This window comes from Nasonia vitripennis (genome assembly GCF_009193385.2).
Source record: "Nasonia vitripennis strain AsymCx chromosome 3 unlocalized genomic scaffold, Nvit_psr_1.1 chr3_random0009, whole genome shotgun sequence".
NCBI classification, from domain to species: domain Eukaryota; kingdom Metazoa; phylum Arthropoda; class Insecta; order Hymenoptera; family Pteromalidae; genus Nasonia; species Nasonia vitripennis.
Window position 1 is genome coordinate 1193965 of NW_022279629.1, and position 16926 is coordinate 1210890.

General features: G+C 39.5%; 1 protein-coding gene across 3 annotated transcripts in view; it reads right to left on the reverse strand.

Moving 5' to 3' along the window:
• LOC103317573 (gonadotropin-releasing hormone receptor) overlaps window positions 1-16926 on the reverse strand; it is a 449011-nt gene that overhangs the window by 320935 nt on the left and 111150 nt on the right. The window lies entirely within an intron of this gene.

The following is a 16926-nucleotide window of genomic DNA, read 5'->3' on the forward strand; positions in this document are numbered from 1 at the left end:
TCTTTTGCTCTCGCTCTGACTCTCTATTCATTCCTGGTTTAAATGCGTGCGCATGAGTCATTATATTTGCATGCATACTGACTCATGCGCACAAGTGTTTACTTAGTGCGTACGAGAAATGTAAAATGTGTATGTGTGCACGCGCCTATGTTAATGTAAACTGCGTAGCTATTATTTCGCTTTTTTGATAACATTAATAAAATTAATGAAGTTTTCATTGCGTAATTTTGTGCACTTGTAACAAATAATAATACTTAATTATACATTATATGTATATGTAGCTGTGTGTGCATGTATTGTATAATAACATACTTGAACGGAAAGAAACTTTTACGTACAAATTGGAAGATATTTCATGAAAAATTACTATACCCTATAGTAACGAAGGAACAAACTCGGATTTTATTAAATTTTACTATACCAGTATAGTACATTTTTAAGATACTAAATTATACTATATTACATAGTAAATTTTATAGAAAGAAGATCGTAAAGAAATTTTTTGTTCTCCAACCACCTTTTTCTTTCTTCCTTAGGAAGAAGCTCTTGATGGTCAGAAAACAATTATTATATTCTAATTATACATTATATTTATTATATTTTACAAGTTTTAAGCGATTATTAATTTAGAAGAGAAAGCTGTAACAAATAAAGAAATTAAAATTTTTGATGTGGCGGCGGGCGGGATCGAACCTGGGACCTCCGGCGTGCGAGTCGTGTACACTGACCATTCACCTAAGAGAACATTTAGTTCCAAAATCTCATAAATTATAAATACCTATACATACAAACTAAACTGATTATTAATTATGAATATTAGCTTTATGAAAAAAATCATTTAATAAATTTAAACGGAAGATATTAAGATATTTACCGTACGTATACGCGCATATGTGCAAATCCAGAAAAAACCGGACACTTCAGGAGGTCTGAGTGAACAAATTTGAAATTTGAGGGCACACCTACCAGACCAACTTTTTTGGATTCCTTAGGCCATCCAGAACCCGAAAAACCTTAGGTTCCCAAGATTAAAAAATTTCTTGCCGTCACGAAGATCCTTTTCTCATTTCCAATAATATTTGCTAACTTACCTACAGAATACTGGAACAAACTTAATCAAATTTAACTAAACTAGATAGCAAAAAGTATATTCCCAATTTTAACTATTCTACATAGCAATTTTTGATACGGTGGGTATCATAAATTGGCGAATATATAGTAATTTTTAGTATGAGTATAGTAAATAAGCTTATAACGAGTTGAGCACCATAGCCAACTCGTAGCGGTATGAGTACCGCTGCGCCTCGCCGAAACCGCGTAGAGTCGCGTACGCGATAGTAAACACGTGCGAATTCGGCAATAGGCGCGAAAGAGATAGAGAGAGCGAACGCGCGGGCTAATCCTTCAGGAGCGCGCTCAGATAGCTCTCGGCCTTCGCTAGATAAACACGCGACTACGTTAAAATTTCGAAAAGCTTCATCGTGTGCTGTACTGTGGGGGAACGCGATCCAGTCGTTTTACGAGTTATTCGTTGATCGAATTCACACCCCGTTACAAGATTAGAAGTCGAGTTTGTCTGCTCATTTGTTAGAAGTATTATAGTAATGTTTACGTGAATATTTTTCTCCGTCTGTGAGCGTATATTTTACCTACTTATGTAATCGTTTCGAAAATTGGATGGTCAAAAGTACAGATATGTGAAAAATAGGAAAACTAAATAGATGCGGAATAATTATTCTGAAAGTAAATTTTAAAAATCTTTAAAAAGTGATGACCGGAGTTTTGAAGGAGTCGGGGTAAAAATTTTTAAAAATAAAAATTTGAAAGGGTAAAGATTAGAAATTCAAAATTTATAAACTGAGATTTTGAAATGAAAAAATTTATAAAACAAAAATGTTTAATTGAAATACTGCGAAAGGTGATATTTGTAGTTAAAATATTGCAAAAGCGATATTCTTAGGAATTTACAAATTTAGGTTTTCAAAATTATACCTTTCCAATATTCTGGGACTTAAAATTTTACCTTTCGTTATAATTCAATTCGTAATTTTTTCTTTCACCCTTACCCTTTTTGAAGCCGTTAATATAGCAATTTGATTGATTGGATTCAGTCCGAATTTAGTTGCGACTTTTGACTTCAAACCACAAGAAAATTAAGCACGCGAAGTGCGCGTTGGGTTTAGCTGGTATATAAAAATAACGAAGGACCAAAATTCGTAAAGATCAAATCTCGGAATACTCTAGAGATCCTTAGCACCGCTTTCAGCTGCCCTATCTCGGATGTGTTATCAATTGCCATAAACGTACTGCGCCGAGGCCTGTCTGGCCAAATCTCATCCAGCACAGCATTAATCAGATGTGTTTGAATAATACGTTTCGTAAAATATTAATTTTTACGCTTTCTATGTAAACAAATCTTAAAAAAAATATTTAAATATATATTCGTTGTTTTATTTTTTGTTTCAAAATATACATTAGGATATCTTATATTGACAAACTTTTATAGCCTTATGAGATTCACCCTCTCTCTCTCTTTCTCTCTCTCTCTCTCTCTCTCTCTCTCTCTCTCTCTCTCTCTCTCTCTCTCACTCTCTCTCGTGGCCGTCTAGCCTGGTGTCCTGGCCCCGGAGGCTGCTGCCTGCCTGACTGGACAAACAGTGTTTATTGATGAGATGTTGTCCCAAAAAAAATGTTTGCTTTTGAAGAATCTGAGGCCCATTGCATAGGGGCTGAGCTTCAAATATGTCTGTCATGCGGGCGGCAGGTTCCCGGCTAGACGCAGGGGGGGGGGGGGGCGAGCGCGCGCACGTTTTTGTGTCTGCTGCCGATCTGCAAGCCATTCTCACGGCGTGTCAGTCCGGCTCGAAACAGACACGGCGTCAGACCGCACACATGACTGTCACAAAAAGAGACGAAAATACCGACACTACTTCACGTAACAGACCTGAGCCGGACCCGACAAACAAATCGGCAGCAACTTCGCCAACATCGTCACCATCATCGGCGTCTGCAACATCTGCACCATTATCATTGCAGTCGTCACCATCTTCATCATCATCAACATCGCCCTCGCCGTCAACTGCGCACTCTACATGACTGGCGAGGCCTCTGGACAATGCGCTGGGGGGCTAGAAGATGCTTAAGCGCGGGCTTTCGCAATGTAAACTCAATTATGGCTCGCATTGAGATAGTCCGGAATTACTTGACGGAGCATCCGTCGTACGACGTCTTTGGCTTCGCGGAGACATGGCTAGTTCCGATTGTGGATGACAGCCTCGTTAGCGTCGCGGGATATACTATCATCAGGCAGGACTGGAATGTTAATGGAGGCAGTGTCGCCCTATTTGTATGCAACAGGTTGAAAATTAAAAAGCTCGCTTCATCTGACACTTTGGGTATAAGTAAACCTGGAATTCCAGAGTACCTTTTCTGTAGCGTACAAAGTGGCGACTCACCTCTAGTATTGCTCGGAGTTATCTACAGACCTCCAAAAATTTCGATGCAGAAGGACTCGGACCTTTTTAGTGTCCCGCGGGACCTATGCGGCGATTTCAGTCATAAAATCATTATGGGTGATCTGAACTCAGACCTACTATCTGGTTGACGCTGCCACCATCAATCGTCTATCTGAGGAGGTTTCTCTTCTGATAATCCGGCATGGTCCCACGCATCATACCTCATCTTCTCACATTTGGATTGACTTAATCATGACCGACAAAACGACACGATCCTGGACTCTAGGAATGAGTGGCTGCCTAGTTTCGGCAAGCATTGTGTCATAGATGTCTCGCTCGACATTTTCAGGAAGGCGTGGCTCGATTGGCTGAAGCGGCGCAGCTGGTTTCTGACTGGGCGAGGAGCTCCGACCTGCGACTCAACTCCAGCAAAACACAAGAAATGTTAATGATATTGTCGTGGAAACTGCCTGGGGTTCCGTTGCCAGACGGAGTGATCGTCCCTTTCAGTGAGACAGTCGTGAGTCTTGGTGTGGTATTAGACTGTAAACTTACTTGGAAACCGCGAGTGGATGCCATTACGAAAAAAGACAACAAAGCCCTGTATAGCTTGCGGTTTATCAGAGGCCGCACCACTGAGACTCTCCGCAGAAGGCTAGTCGAGACACTCATACAACCACACTTGGACTACTGTACTGTGACCATCTTGGACGCGTCTAACGAACAACGAATACGGTTACAGAGACTTAGCAATTCTTGTGTGAGATTCATCTTCGGGGTTAGAAGGGATGAACATATTAGCCCCTTCCGGAGGCGTCTAGAATGGCTACGCACCGATTCCAGAAGGCTCTACTTTGAGGCCATTTTATTATACAAGGTGATTCGGATCGGTGAACCTGGGTACTTGGCCTCATTTTTCGTTAAATACGAGCCTAGACTATGTGATCCCAACGAATTGTATTGTTTTTTGCTTTGAGCAAATAAAGATCTCTCTCTCTCTCTCTCTCTCTCTCTCTCTCTCACACACACACACACACACACTTACTCGTTCTCTTCTCTTCTTGAAGCTCCTGGTGGTCGTCGGTGTTCCTGTCGACGCCTCTCGGGGCTTTTCGTAGACCTGATGGCGACTGGCGTTCGCGGCTCTCCCACGCCGAGGCTGCTGGCAGCTCAAGTTCTCTGGATGGTGATAAAGGGCGGACTGGCTTCCTTCCTCGTAGATCGAGAAGGTCGCTGGCTCATCCGGGCGTTGGCACTTCCTAGTGCCAACGCGCTGCACCTGTAACTCACTCGCGCACTTTCGCACACTCAGGGGACTCTACCAATCTCCTCTAATCGTCGACCTGGTGTCGACGAGCAAAGAAGAACACCTAACTCTCGCAAACGTCGACGTGCTCCGTCGACAGTCGGGAGAGAACTCGCCGATATCTTGCTCGTTCTCGCGATCACTCTCTCCTTGCGCCCGTCGGGCCCGCGCTTCTTGCTCGCGCCCGATTAGCTCACAGTCCGCGCAGATAGCAAGCCACCGACGTTGACGGTTAGCTAGCCCGTTCCCCGAACTTGAGGACAGGCCGGCACCGACAACAACAAGCCGACTCGCTTGTTTCTTCAGCGCACTCAGGGCTTTGCTGTATCGAACGAGATTCCTCGTATCAATGCGGCTGCGACGTTTGCAACGTTGCAATCTAGCAGAAGTACTCCATCGTACATGATCTTCTACAATAGTGGGCCGAGCACTGACCCTTGTGGGACCCCTCCGGTAACTTGACAGGTTTTCGTGCCGCTCTCTGTGTCATACAAAAGGGTTCTATCTTTCAGGTAGTCACACATAATCCTTCTTATATATGCGGGTACCTCTTTTTTTCGAGGGCGCCCCTTCAGTCAATGCTACTGCAGACTTCAGTAAAATCTACTGAACTGTCAGTTTCGGGTGACATGAGCATCGCTTAAGTTAAAATTACTCGTTGCGCTTTAGTAGAGATTATTGTTTAGAATAAAGAAGAAGCTGTGTTTGGTAAATACCACAATCCTAGACAATTTTATATTGCAATGAATACCCAAAGTTTCAAAGTACACATGATAAACATGCACTGAGCTTCATTTTACTTGACTATACCAAGTCATTGATCTTTATTTCATTATGTCATACTATCTGATTGAAGAAATCAATAGACATTGTGCATATTAGAATGATAATAGTGCAAAATACCTTGTTCAACAAAACTAAACTAAAATGAACCCATTGTAACACTCATTGTGGCTTCGAGTACATTAGATAAAAATTTTACATTTTTCTTGGCATCGGTGATTTGGACCAAAATCTCAAATCAGTTAATTTAATTAATAACACAATAAAGATTGGAACCGTCGATGGGATTCGACTCAGAGGTCTGACCCGTATGGGGTAGTTTTGTTGTTAACTCACTACTCACGCTTGATTTATTTTCGGGGTCTCTTCCCCTGGCCTGTTTGGTCCACGGAGCATATTTTATTTCTGCTCTACCCTCCGACATGTTAAGGAAACCTCCACGCGCCAGTAAGCATTCGCCTATCCGCCACATAGGGGACGCGCCACAAACGGGGTATCGGCATCCTCGCGTAGAGTGTGTATTTTTTTTTTTTTTTTGTTCTATTTTGGAGAAGAGATGTTAGGGAACATCTTAGAAAGACCATAGCGTGACTTTGTTTATGCGGTCGTCAAAAAAGGCCCCATCCGCAATGTCAGCCGTGTTTCGGATTCACACCGACTAAATCCATCTTTTTTACGGCCAGATGAAAAACACCCAACCGTACCAAGGAACGCCCTCTTTGCCTTTATCGACCCTCGGTATCGGCGCACCTAGCTCCATCTTGTTTGCTATTCGGCCATTGTCTTCTTTCTTGCTGCATCCTAGATCTCCTTCTGAGTCTTGTTACTTGTTCTTCTTTTAGTTTGGAATACTTCCTTACTTTCCATCGCCAATAGGTCAATCGGCGGCATACCAGCAATAATGCACACCGCATTGTCCGATACTGTACGGTAAGCGGACGCCACTCTTAGTGCACTTCGTCTGTACACAGTGGTTAGCAATCGGTCATACGATTTAACCTGCATCGCATCTGCCAATATTTAAGCTCCATATAGCATAATCGATGTGGTTACACTGGCTAAGAGTAACCTTCGCTTCTGAGTTGGGCCTCCTACATTTGGCATCAATCGTGATAGAGCAGCGCCGACTTTTGCTGCTTTATCGCTGACTATTTCCAGATGTTGTTTAAAAGTTAGTCTTGCATCGATGGTGATGCCCAGGTACTAGATGGTTAGTTGAGAAGCTATCTCATGTCCATCTACCGTCAGTTTAATTTCCTCCATCTTCTTCCTACTAGAGATAAGAATAAATTTCATTTTATGGCTGGCTAGTTCCAGACCCGTCTCCGTTAGCCATTCGTGTATCATACGGGTCGCCTCTTCCGCTATTTCTGTAATCTCTTCTTTATGTTTCACTACTACCACTACTGCCATGTCCTCAGCGAAGCCCAAGACTGTTGCTCCTTCAAGTAATTGTAGTCTTAGTACCCCATCGTACATGATGTTCCACGTCGGTGGGCCAAGCACTAACCCTTGAGGTACGCCTCCTAAAACTTTATAAGTCTCGGTACCATCCTCCGTGTCATATAATAGGATTCGGCCCTTCAAATAGTCGGACATCATTCTTCTTATATATAAGGGCACATCCTGTTTCCAGAGTGCTTCGTGCATTTCACTCCATTTGGCCAAATTGAATGCATTTTTGACATCCAATGTAACTATGGCGCAGTACTTCTTTCCTCCCTTCCATCGTTTCCCCTCTATCGCTGTTTGCGCAGTGTCGATCACTAGGCTAACTGCGTCTAGGGTTAAACAATTCTTCCTAAAGCCATATTGGTGTTCCGCTAATCCACCTTCTCCTTCTATAAAATGATCCATTCTGACGCAGAGTGTGCGTTCCAGGATCTTACCCGGAGTATCTAACATGCAGAGCGGTCTGTATGATGAGGAATCCTAGGGTGGCTTCTTTTCTTTTGGCAGTAGCACCAGACGCTGTTTCTGCCAGTTTGTGGGGAATGTTCCCTCTTCCAGACATGCATTATACAGGTCTACGAAGACCTCTGGATGAGCATGGATGGCATGCTTTAACACAATATTTAGAATGCCATCCGGCCCTGGAGCCTTATTGTTTCCTACCCTTCTGCAGGCGGCTAACAATTCCTTAATCGTGATCGGTGGAACAACCTCTTCATTCACACCTCTTTCGATGACACTTGGCTCTTCCAGTTGCCTGGGGAACAGTGTGGTTACTACCCGGTGTAATAGTTCCGGGCATTTTGGAGGGGGTACGTAGCTTCCTTTAAACTTCTTGATTACTATTTTGTAAGGTCGACCCCAAGGGTCCTGTTCGACCTCATCCTGTAGTTCTTTAAGGCACCGTCGCTTGTTTTCGCGGATTGTCTTCTTGAGCTTCCTCTGAGCGTCCTTCATTTCTTGTACGCAGGCATCTACTATTTCCTGGCCTCTTCCGGTTTTATAGTATTTCTTTCTTGCACGTTGTTCTCTTCTTCTGGTCCGGTGACACTCGCTGCGCGCACTCTCAACCTCTTTGTCCCACCAATATACTGGTGGTCGTCTACAATTGGGCACTCTTCTCGGCATAGCCGCGTCACAGGCTCGTGTGATATTACCCATCACCTGTATTGCCTTGCTGTTCGCCGTCCCCGAGAGTTGCTATTCTTCCAATGCTAGTAGGAACATCTCCTTATCATAATCCTTCGTTTTACAACCGACTCTGCTGGTACTTGTACTTGCGCTGCGTCTCTGCTCTGATTTTCTTACCTCCATTATTATGGCCTGGTGATCACTATTTGTGTAGTGTTCACTCACAGTCCACTCGGCAATTGAGCCAATAAGGCAACTACTAACAAAGGTCAGGTCTACAATAGATCCTGCGTCTCCTCTTCTAACAGTGTTAGTGCTACCCTGATTAACTAACACCAAGTCCAGGAAGGCAGATGATTCTAGCAGTACTCGTCCTCTTTGGTTAGTCCTTTGACTGCCCCACTCTACAGCCCATGCGTTAAAATCGCCTGCGATAATTACTGGCTTTCTTCCCGCAATATCCTGCACGAGTCGATCTAACTGCCGCTCAAACTGTTCGATAGGTGCGTTAGGCGAAGCATAGCAGCTGTATACGTGTATTCCTGCTATCTTTGCACGAACAAATCCTTCCTCGATGGTCAATATTTTTTCCTGGAATGCCACGTTTCCACATGCCCAGATCGCTGCTCTGCCAGTGTCGTCTGTTTCCCACGATGTCTCGTCCAGAGCCCTGTATGGTTCACATATAATGGCTACGTCGACCTCTGTCTCATGAACGTACTAAATCACACGTAAGTAAATCTGTGCTGTGTCGCAGTGATTCAAGTTCAACTGCACTATCTTTATTATCTTCGTTTCTTCAACTTCTCTACTGCCGCTCGGTATGCTGGGCATGTGTAGCTACCAGCAGCATGGTCACTTTTCTCTGCTGCTCCTCTTTCTTGGCAGAGAACGCAGCTCGGTTTGTTTTTACAATCTCTTGCATTATGTCCTTCGACTCTACACTTGTAACAGTGGGTACTTCGATCCTGTGATACTGTGCAGTTGTTGCCGATATGTCCAAATCCTAGACATTTATAGCAGCGAAGTGGACGTACATTCTGCTTTATCTCTCGTATTCTGCATACTATCTAGCCTATCCTGATTTTCTGCTTTGCGATCATCTGCTGAGCCATTTTTGCTGGCATTTGAATAACCGCCGTCTGCGTATCGCCATATGCCTTGCGCACAGACTTTACTGCGGTTTTCTCTACTGCATTTGCGCCGCTATCTTGAAACTCCCTCCGTAGCGCTTCCACGATGTCCTCCTTAGTGATTAGAACATCAAGATCCTTTACTTCAAAGACCTATCTTGTAGGGTTCTTACAGTGACACCCTCTTCTAGCACTTCTTGCACCGCTTGTCGAAGTACCGTTGCCTCCCCTTCCGATGTGCGTTGGAGTTCCAAAAGTAGGTCACCAACCACCAGCATCTTCAGTTTTGGGTCTGCTTTCATCTTTCGCAAGATATCAGCGTAGGACTTCCCGTCATTAGCTTTTATGATTAGAGCCTCCGGTCGGGTTGGCCTTGCCCTAGGCGGCTTTCTAGTGCCTTTCTAGTGGGTTTCTAGTGCCTTTCTGATCTACAACAACATTGTTAATCTTATCGTCTTCTTTTTCCTTTTTCTTCTTTTTCTTTCTTGTTTCCACCCTCTGCCAGGGTGGTAATGTCTGTTGTGGGCGGTGGGCAAAGAGTAGTGCTGGAAGTCGTCGCTAGTGGCGCATTCTGGCCATGCTTTGGCGTCTTGTCCTCTTCCTTTCTTTTCTTATTGGTCTCGTTCTGTGTAGGAGACCGTTCCTTCCTATTTCTTGGCGTTTCTACCTCCCGTTTTTCTTCTGAGGTTAGCGAGGTCCGTGAGCTATTTGACATCATCAGTCCAAAGCTAGCCTTGATCTTGCTCGATGCTTCTCTTAGGCTGATGAGCCGTTTCCAGAAAGACATGACCTTCCTCATGTCATCCTTAACACTCTTGTGAATGTTTTTGGCTGGACTTACTACAGCATCCATCTTGTCCAGATGGTTCTGAATCTTGTCCATCAACTCTTCTTCCGCACGATCTGCTGTCTGAATTTTAGACCATACCTAGTGCATTCCCGTGCTTATGACTCTATCACATCCTGATGCGTCACTTGAGGCTAATCTTCCTTTGAGGGCCGAGTGACCCACCTCTATAACCTCCTGTCTTGTTTGAGTTAATTGGCTCCCCCCAACATCCATGGAGCCTGCGTCGGCCAGCGGGGCTTTCACCCGATCGGAACCAACGTCGGGAGTGGGCTGTAAAGCTTGACCCGCTTGGGGCAGTGTTTTAATTAACTCACTGTCCATGATTGATTTATATTCGGGGTTTCTTTCCCTATCCTGTATCCTAGGAAGGAGCCCTTTAACAAGGCGCTGTCATCCGGGCCAGATGAGCCTTGGTTATTTTAACGAGTTTGCTACTCTTCCCCCACCCCCTTCCCCACCTCTTGTGTGGTGGGGCCCCGGGCTTGGGACCGGCGTAGCGGAGTTGTGTGTGTGCGCGTTTGTGTGTGGATGTATGTATACTGTCAAGTATACCGTATAAATGAAATTTTACATGCATATATATTTTTGGATTTTGAATTCGGGAAAAACAGTTATTTTTTATTTTCTCAACTATTTTTTAAGGCCATTTTTTAATTTTCTAAAAATACTATTTTGCGTTTTTTTCAATCATCCCATTGTTATAAACAATTTAGCTATAATGCATTTAATAGAGAATACAATTACCTACTTTTCCTCGTTTGGTCCTCGGATCGACCGCTTTGTTCGGCAGATAAAATAAAAAAGGTAATTTTTTTTAAATTATATCTCTGAAACTAAACATTATAACCTCGTAAAAAAAGCACGTCGATGGGCCACGTATCAAACTATATCCCATTAAAATTTCAAGTGATTTGACTACTTATTTTTTCAGTAGTAAATCAAAAACTGAAACAAAGGAGTTCTTTTTATGCCTCGCTCACGGACGTAAAAAGGCCTTATTGCACTTGAGATTTTGGGAAATAGTAGATATTTTATGTGTTTTTGCCAAGTTCATAGCACAGCTTTCAAACCCCTATGGTTCGTAAGATATCAAGGTTTCAATTTTTTTTTTGAAAATTTTTTGATTCCTTATATCTCTAAAACAATGTAGGCATATGTTTTAAAATTTTGTTTGGTGATTCGCCATAAAAATGCTACCTGCTACTAAAATTAAACGATTTCGTCAAGCAGTTCTTAAGTAAAGAGCTAAAATGTAAAAACCGATTTTTTTTCAAAACTTTTGCTTCCTCTTATAGGAGTGTCTTTGCACGTCGTTAAAGTCCCTCCCTATGAATTCATGTCATACTGATACATATATATATATATATATATATATATATATATATTGTGAAAAAAAATTGACGGCAGCGTTCGTAGTCTATAATAAAAAAACAGAGGTGTCTACAAACTTTTGGACAATGAACCATCCAAAACTTGTATATTAAATTATGTATCAAAAACGGCCTCATACATTAGCAGGCAGATTATACTGTATATTAAAACAATATTTCATTTATTAGACCTACAAATTTAGTTGGAGGAAGTGCCAATGAATTGAGAGCGGTTTTTTTATTCAAATAAAATTATTAAAAAATAAATATTTTGGAGCTCAGAGCCAGACTTTTGATGTTATCATCCAGATGGTAACACTTACTTAGGCTCTTATTATTTGAATTTTATGAATTTAAAACAACAAACTTAGAATAAAAATATTCAACATTACAAATTGTTTGACGATTGTCACCTGATAATCAGCTGATTATCATTAACATTTTATCTCATATAAACGCATATTTATAACTATCAGCATTAATAAAACTATTAAGCTGATATCACCTGATAATCAGGTGACATTTTGGCATGATTATCAGTAGATTATCATCTAATAATCAGCTGATTGTCATCTGCCTTTTTTCATTAGGGTCACTAGAAAATCATCTACAAAATACATATTTAAATTAATTATCAAAATTCGTCGATTCAGAGGTTTTTCCAATAATGTTTCTGTTAGGTGATTTGGGATGGAGTACTTATTACTTTAAAAATCATCATGCACGTGTTAAAGAAAATCTTACACTTTTGCAATATTATTCATATAGACTTGCCTATAGACCAAATGAAAAATCTTTTATCCTTTGTTGTATGCAGGACAAGGTATAGAATGTTATCAAGGTTTATTAGATGCAGTCGTCAATAGTGCTTCAAATATTTCTAATAATTTTGAAAAAAAAATTGATTGAGATTTTTGATTTGTATTAGAAGTCATAAAGTTGAAAATATGCCTGTACATAAAAAACACAAAAATTATAAGATATTTGAAATGAGTAAAATTAAAAGTGCAATAAACAGTTTGCAAACACCAAAAACAACTTGGTTTGAAATAAATAAAATTGATGATTTTGCAAAAACTTTAAAGTACGTAAATATTCCAGATAATTATATATTTAATAAGACAAAAAAAATATGGCGGCAAAAGAGAAAAAATGTAAAGAAAAATATAACATATAGAAAGTACATATAGACACTGCTATTGCAATTTTAGACATGATTTTCAAATTATGGATATTTTCGAAGAAGCAAGCATTGTTATGTTACTAATTCAGTTAAGACAGTTTTTTGCATGGTTTTTACTTTCAGAAAATATTAAAGGTGATGATATATGGAATAAATACAAATATAGTTTTACAGAAGATTTTACTAAAAATGAACTAACAGTACATTTTGAGTGAGTTAATCATACCAAATTCGTGTTATTTCTGTGTGGGAGGGGTGGGGGCTGTGGGGGGGGGGGGGGGATGCAAACGTAGTTTAACTATTTAAAATTCTTTAAAGCTAAAAATTCAAGTGTTGTACTGTATCATTGTTTGGCATTAATTCACTTACTTTCGTTAAATCGGGATTCGGGAAGTAAACAATAAGTTTTTAATTAATGTTTTGGAAGTTAAATACCAAAGTCTACTATTCAGACGTATTCTAAAAGTGATATATAATATTAATTATATGTATAATGAATAGTTTTGCAAAATAAAACTATGCATTATAATAAAACCACTTTCTTTATAAAAACAGGATTTTCTCACAAATTTGGTTTTTCAAACTTAATTTTATCCTGATGCACACTGAATTCATGGATATGGTTGAAAATTTTTGAACATATTTTATGTAGTATTACAGATAAAAGTTAGCATTTTGTTTTGGAAATTATTTAGAACATGATTGTGCGTTTTTAAAGCAAAATGATAAATAAATAATCGAGAGCCACCTTAATACCATATCTGTTTAAAATAATTCCAATATTATATAAAAAATATGTTAAAAATTAAAATAATAACTTGTACTTCTTTCAATTGTTATTTGTTTGGTGATAGATCAAAATAAATATTTCATTAAAATTTATGTTCAGAACATTATTTGTTATTAATAGTATTTACTTATTTAGGCTTCAAATCCTAGCGTTTGATTCAATTTTATAATTTTTAAAAATAGTTTATATTCCAAAATATTACTAACAAAAATTTTAAAGTAATAAAAACACGACATTGGGTTTGAACCATGTCTATTGAATATTAATAAAAAAAACATTTAGTTAGAAAACTCGAGAATAATAATTTAATCTCTAAAAAAATTAACATTTAAAAAAGTAAAAGGTAAGGCGAGTGTTACGTCCGGGTGGCCGCACAGAGCGAATACTCGCACGATAGAAATAATTACAGATTCCGAGTCGATGAAACCTTTTATTTAGCGCAGTCCGCTTACGCGATACCGCCTAGGGAAAAGGTAAAGAAGCGCGCGACTTGACCGGTAGCTCGGCTGACTGTGCGATAGTGATAGCTCACGGAGTAACGCAACTCAGAGTGACTTCTAAATGTATTGGACTAGCTAGGTTTAAACACTATGTACTGACACAATAACGTTGCATGCGACACTGACGTGAATTTGAGAAGATTGATAGGAGAAACGACTTACCTTGACGAAGCTGACTTGTAGTTACCGATAGGGTGGCTCGCTCTCGTTCTGGTGCTGTAGCTCGTCTCAAAGGGCGCGGAGTTTGAAATGTAATAATTCGTACGCAAGGATTAAGTAATTGAGAGAAATGGTTTATTCAACTCGTCAGATTATAAATGATACAAGATACAAGTCCTCGACTGAGTACAACTCGTGTCTGAGGTAGAAATATGACTATGTCCAAAAACTTGGCGAACGCTCTGACTCTAAGTTCGATTACAGAAAAATAGTTTAATTCGCGAGTCGGGCAGAGCTTCGCCCTACTAGTAAGAACTCCGGAGTACGAAAAGATGCTCCTCCTTGCTCTCCATTGGTATTTATAGGGATGAGAGTAATGCATAAGCATAGGGAAGGTTCTGGCCAATCAGAATTTAGGGAGGGTGTATGTCTCAGTAGGGGTGGGTGCCACTTTTATTAATCAGTGTCACTCAGTGCGCGGCCCCTAGTCTGGCCAGCTGCAATGGTTTTCTTTATTGTAATTTCCCTCATTGTCGTATCGATTTGAAAAATTGGCAAAAATGTCCATTTCTTGAATTTACTGATCAATACTTGCAATTTAAATAAAACTGAAGGCTGATGGAGAAATTCTCGTACTGTATTTGTATTAAGCGAGCCAAAATACGTAGGAATACATGTGTCATGTGCCGGGGTCAGATATTTTTTGTTGTGTGCTGGTCTTATTGATCACGTACAATTACGGACCGTATATATCAAGATGGTGATTTGGTAAATCTGCGTGGAGAAGTTATAACAATTCGTCTAAGCATGTATGGACCGTCCAAACATCAAACGAGTTAGAAAAACCACGCTTTGTTTCCCTAGCCTTTCAAACTGCTAAAAAAGGACATAACAGTAAAAATTGTAGCTATTTTGATCATTGTAAGATAATAAATGTAAAACTTTTTCTCAACTCACAGAATTATCCATACAATAATCTTAATCTTGATATTGATAATAATCAATTTGCAATGTTGTATGATATGTATGCATAATTTCAAAGTGCTTATTATCAAGAAAATATGAATCCTCTTTTAAGCAAGGAAGAATTTATCACATATGCACGTATAAACGAAAGAAAATATACCCGCTGGTACAACAGCATATTGTTTAATTATACATGATCGCATTGTCAAGTATAATTCTATAAGTGGAGATGTTAAAACAATTATTTAATTGAAAAATAATATTTCCCCACCATATTTTTCTTTCTATAAAGCTATGCAAATAACCATACAATCTTAGTGTGGTTACGACTTTCTCCACAATGAGTCGAAATAAAGCTTTATAGACCCTAGTGGAAATAATTGGGTGTGCCAAAGTGTGCCAAAGTATGCTAAAGTGTGTCAAAGTGTGCTAAAGTGTGTCAAAGTGTGCCAAAGTGTGTCATACTGTGCCAAAGTGCTCAAATTCGAAAATTTGCTGCACTTTGGCACACTTTGACACACTTTGGCACACGATCCGTTTCCACTAGGGGACAACTCTGGTTGAAGATAAGAACGCTAGAAAAGTACAAGATAGCAAACAATGTAATACACATATCGAGGCGAGCCTTGCTCTAAGCCTGCTGATAAAAGCAAAGAATGGAAAAATTGTTTCAGCAAGTATTCCAGCAACACGAATTCCATGCCAGAACATCAAGGTTACGAGAGGTTCTGAGATAATATAATACATGTCGTTACATATCGTCGCTCCATTCAAAGAGTAGCACTGTTCAAATTTACCGTCATACGTAGCACAAATTATTTGACGCACGCTAGACTAGCACAACTCAAAATTTCCCGCGAAGACTAGCACAATTAGCGCATTCGCGCGAAAACTAGCACAACTAAAAATTTGAACAACGAATTTCTATAAAAATTTCCCGATTTTTGCAAAACTGTCCCTAATGAACATTTTTAAATGTTCACAATTTACAACTTTTTACTGAATTTAAAATTGTTTTCACAAATACAATAATATTTTACAAGCATTTTTTTCAATTGTTCACTTTTTTTAGAAATTTTCGAAAGTTTTTAAAACTTTGAGGTTTGTCTGTCTTTGTTCAAGGTTTTCTTCAACTTAACTAACCCATTAATCCAATAAAAACGTAAAATACTCACATTTTAAGTAATATAAGTTGCGAGTTGTGCTAGTCTTCGCGGGAAATACGTGAGTTGTGCTACTCTTAGCTGCATTTCTGAACTGTGCTACTCTTCGCGGCAAATCGGGAGTTGTGCTAGTTTTCGTTTGGAAATTTGAACTGTGTTAGTCTTCGTATGGAGCGACGATATAATGTTTGTATTAGGTTATAATTTTTAATAAACAAAAAATAATTTTGTATTTTGCATACATTTATTTATTATTCCTTTCCTTTATCTTTTCTTAATTCTTATGAGTAGACAATATGGGAACAACCGTTTGTGTAAAAATATAATGATATTATTGATATTTTGATTAGTGATATATATATATATATATATATATATATATATATATATATATATATATATATATATATATATATATATATATATATATATATATATATATAAGGATACAAATCTCGACACGGCGGTGCCATGTACAGTTTTTATATCGTATAAATAGGCTACCTTACTTATTCGGTACGAAAATCTAGAAATATATTGGCATAAGAATAGAAAAAACGCAGTAGCATAAAACGTTTGCAACGTAATGTTGCTTTGAGTGGTGGCTCTCCTCCATACTTTCCGCACATCATACATTTGAATTTGCAGGGCAAACATAGCGCGCGCCGGACCGAATGTAGAAGAG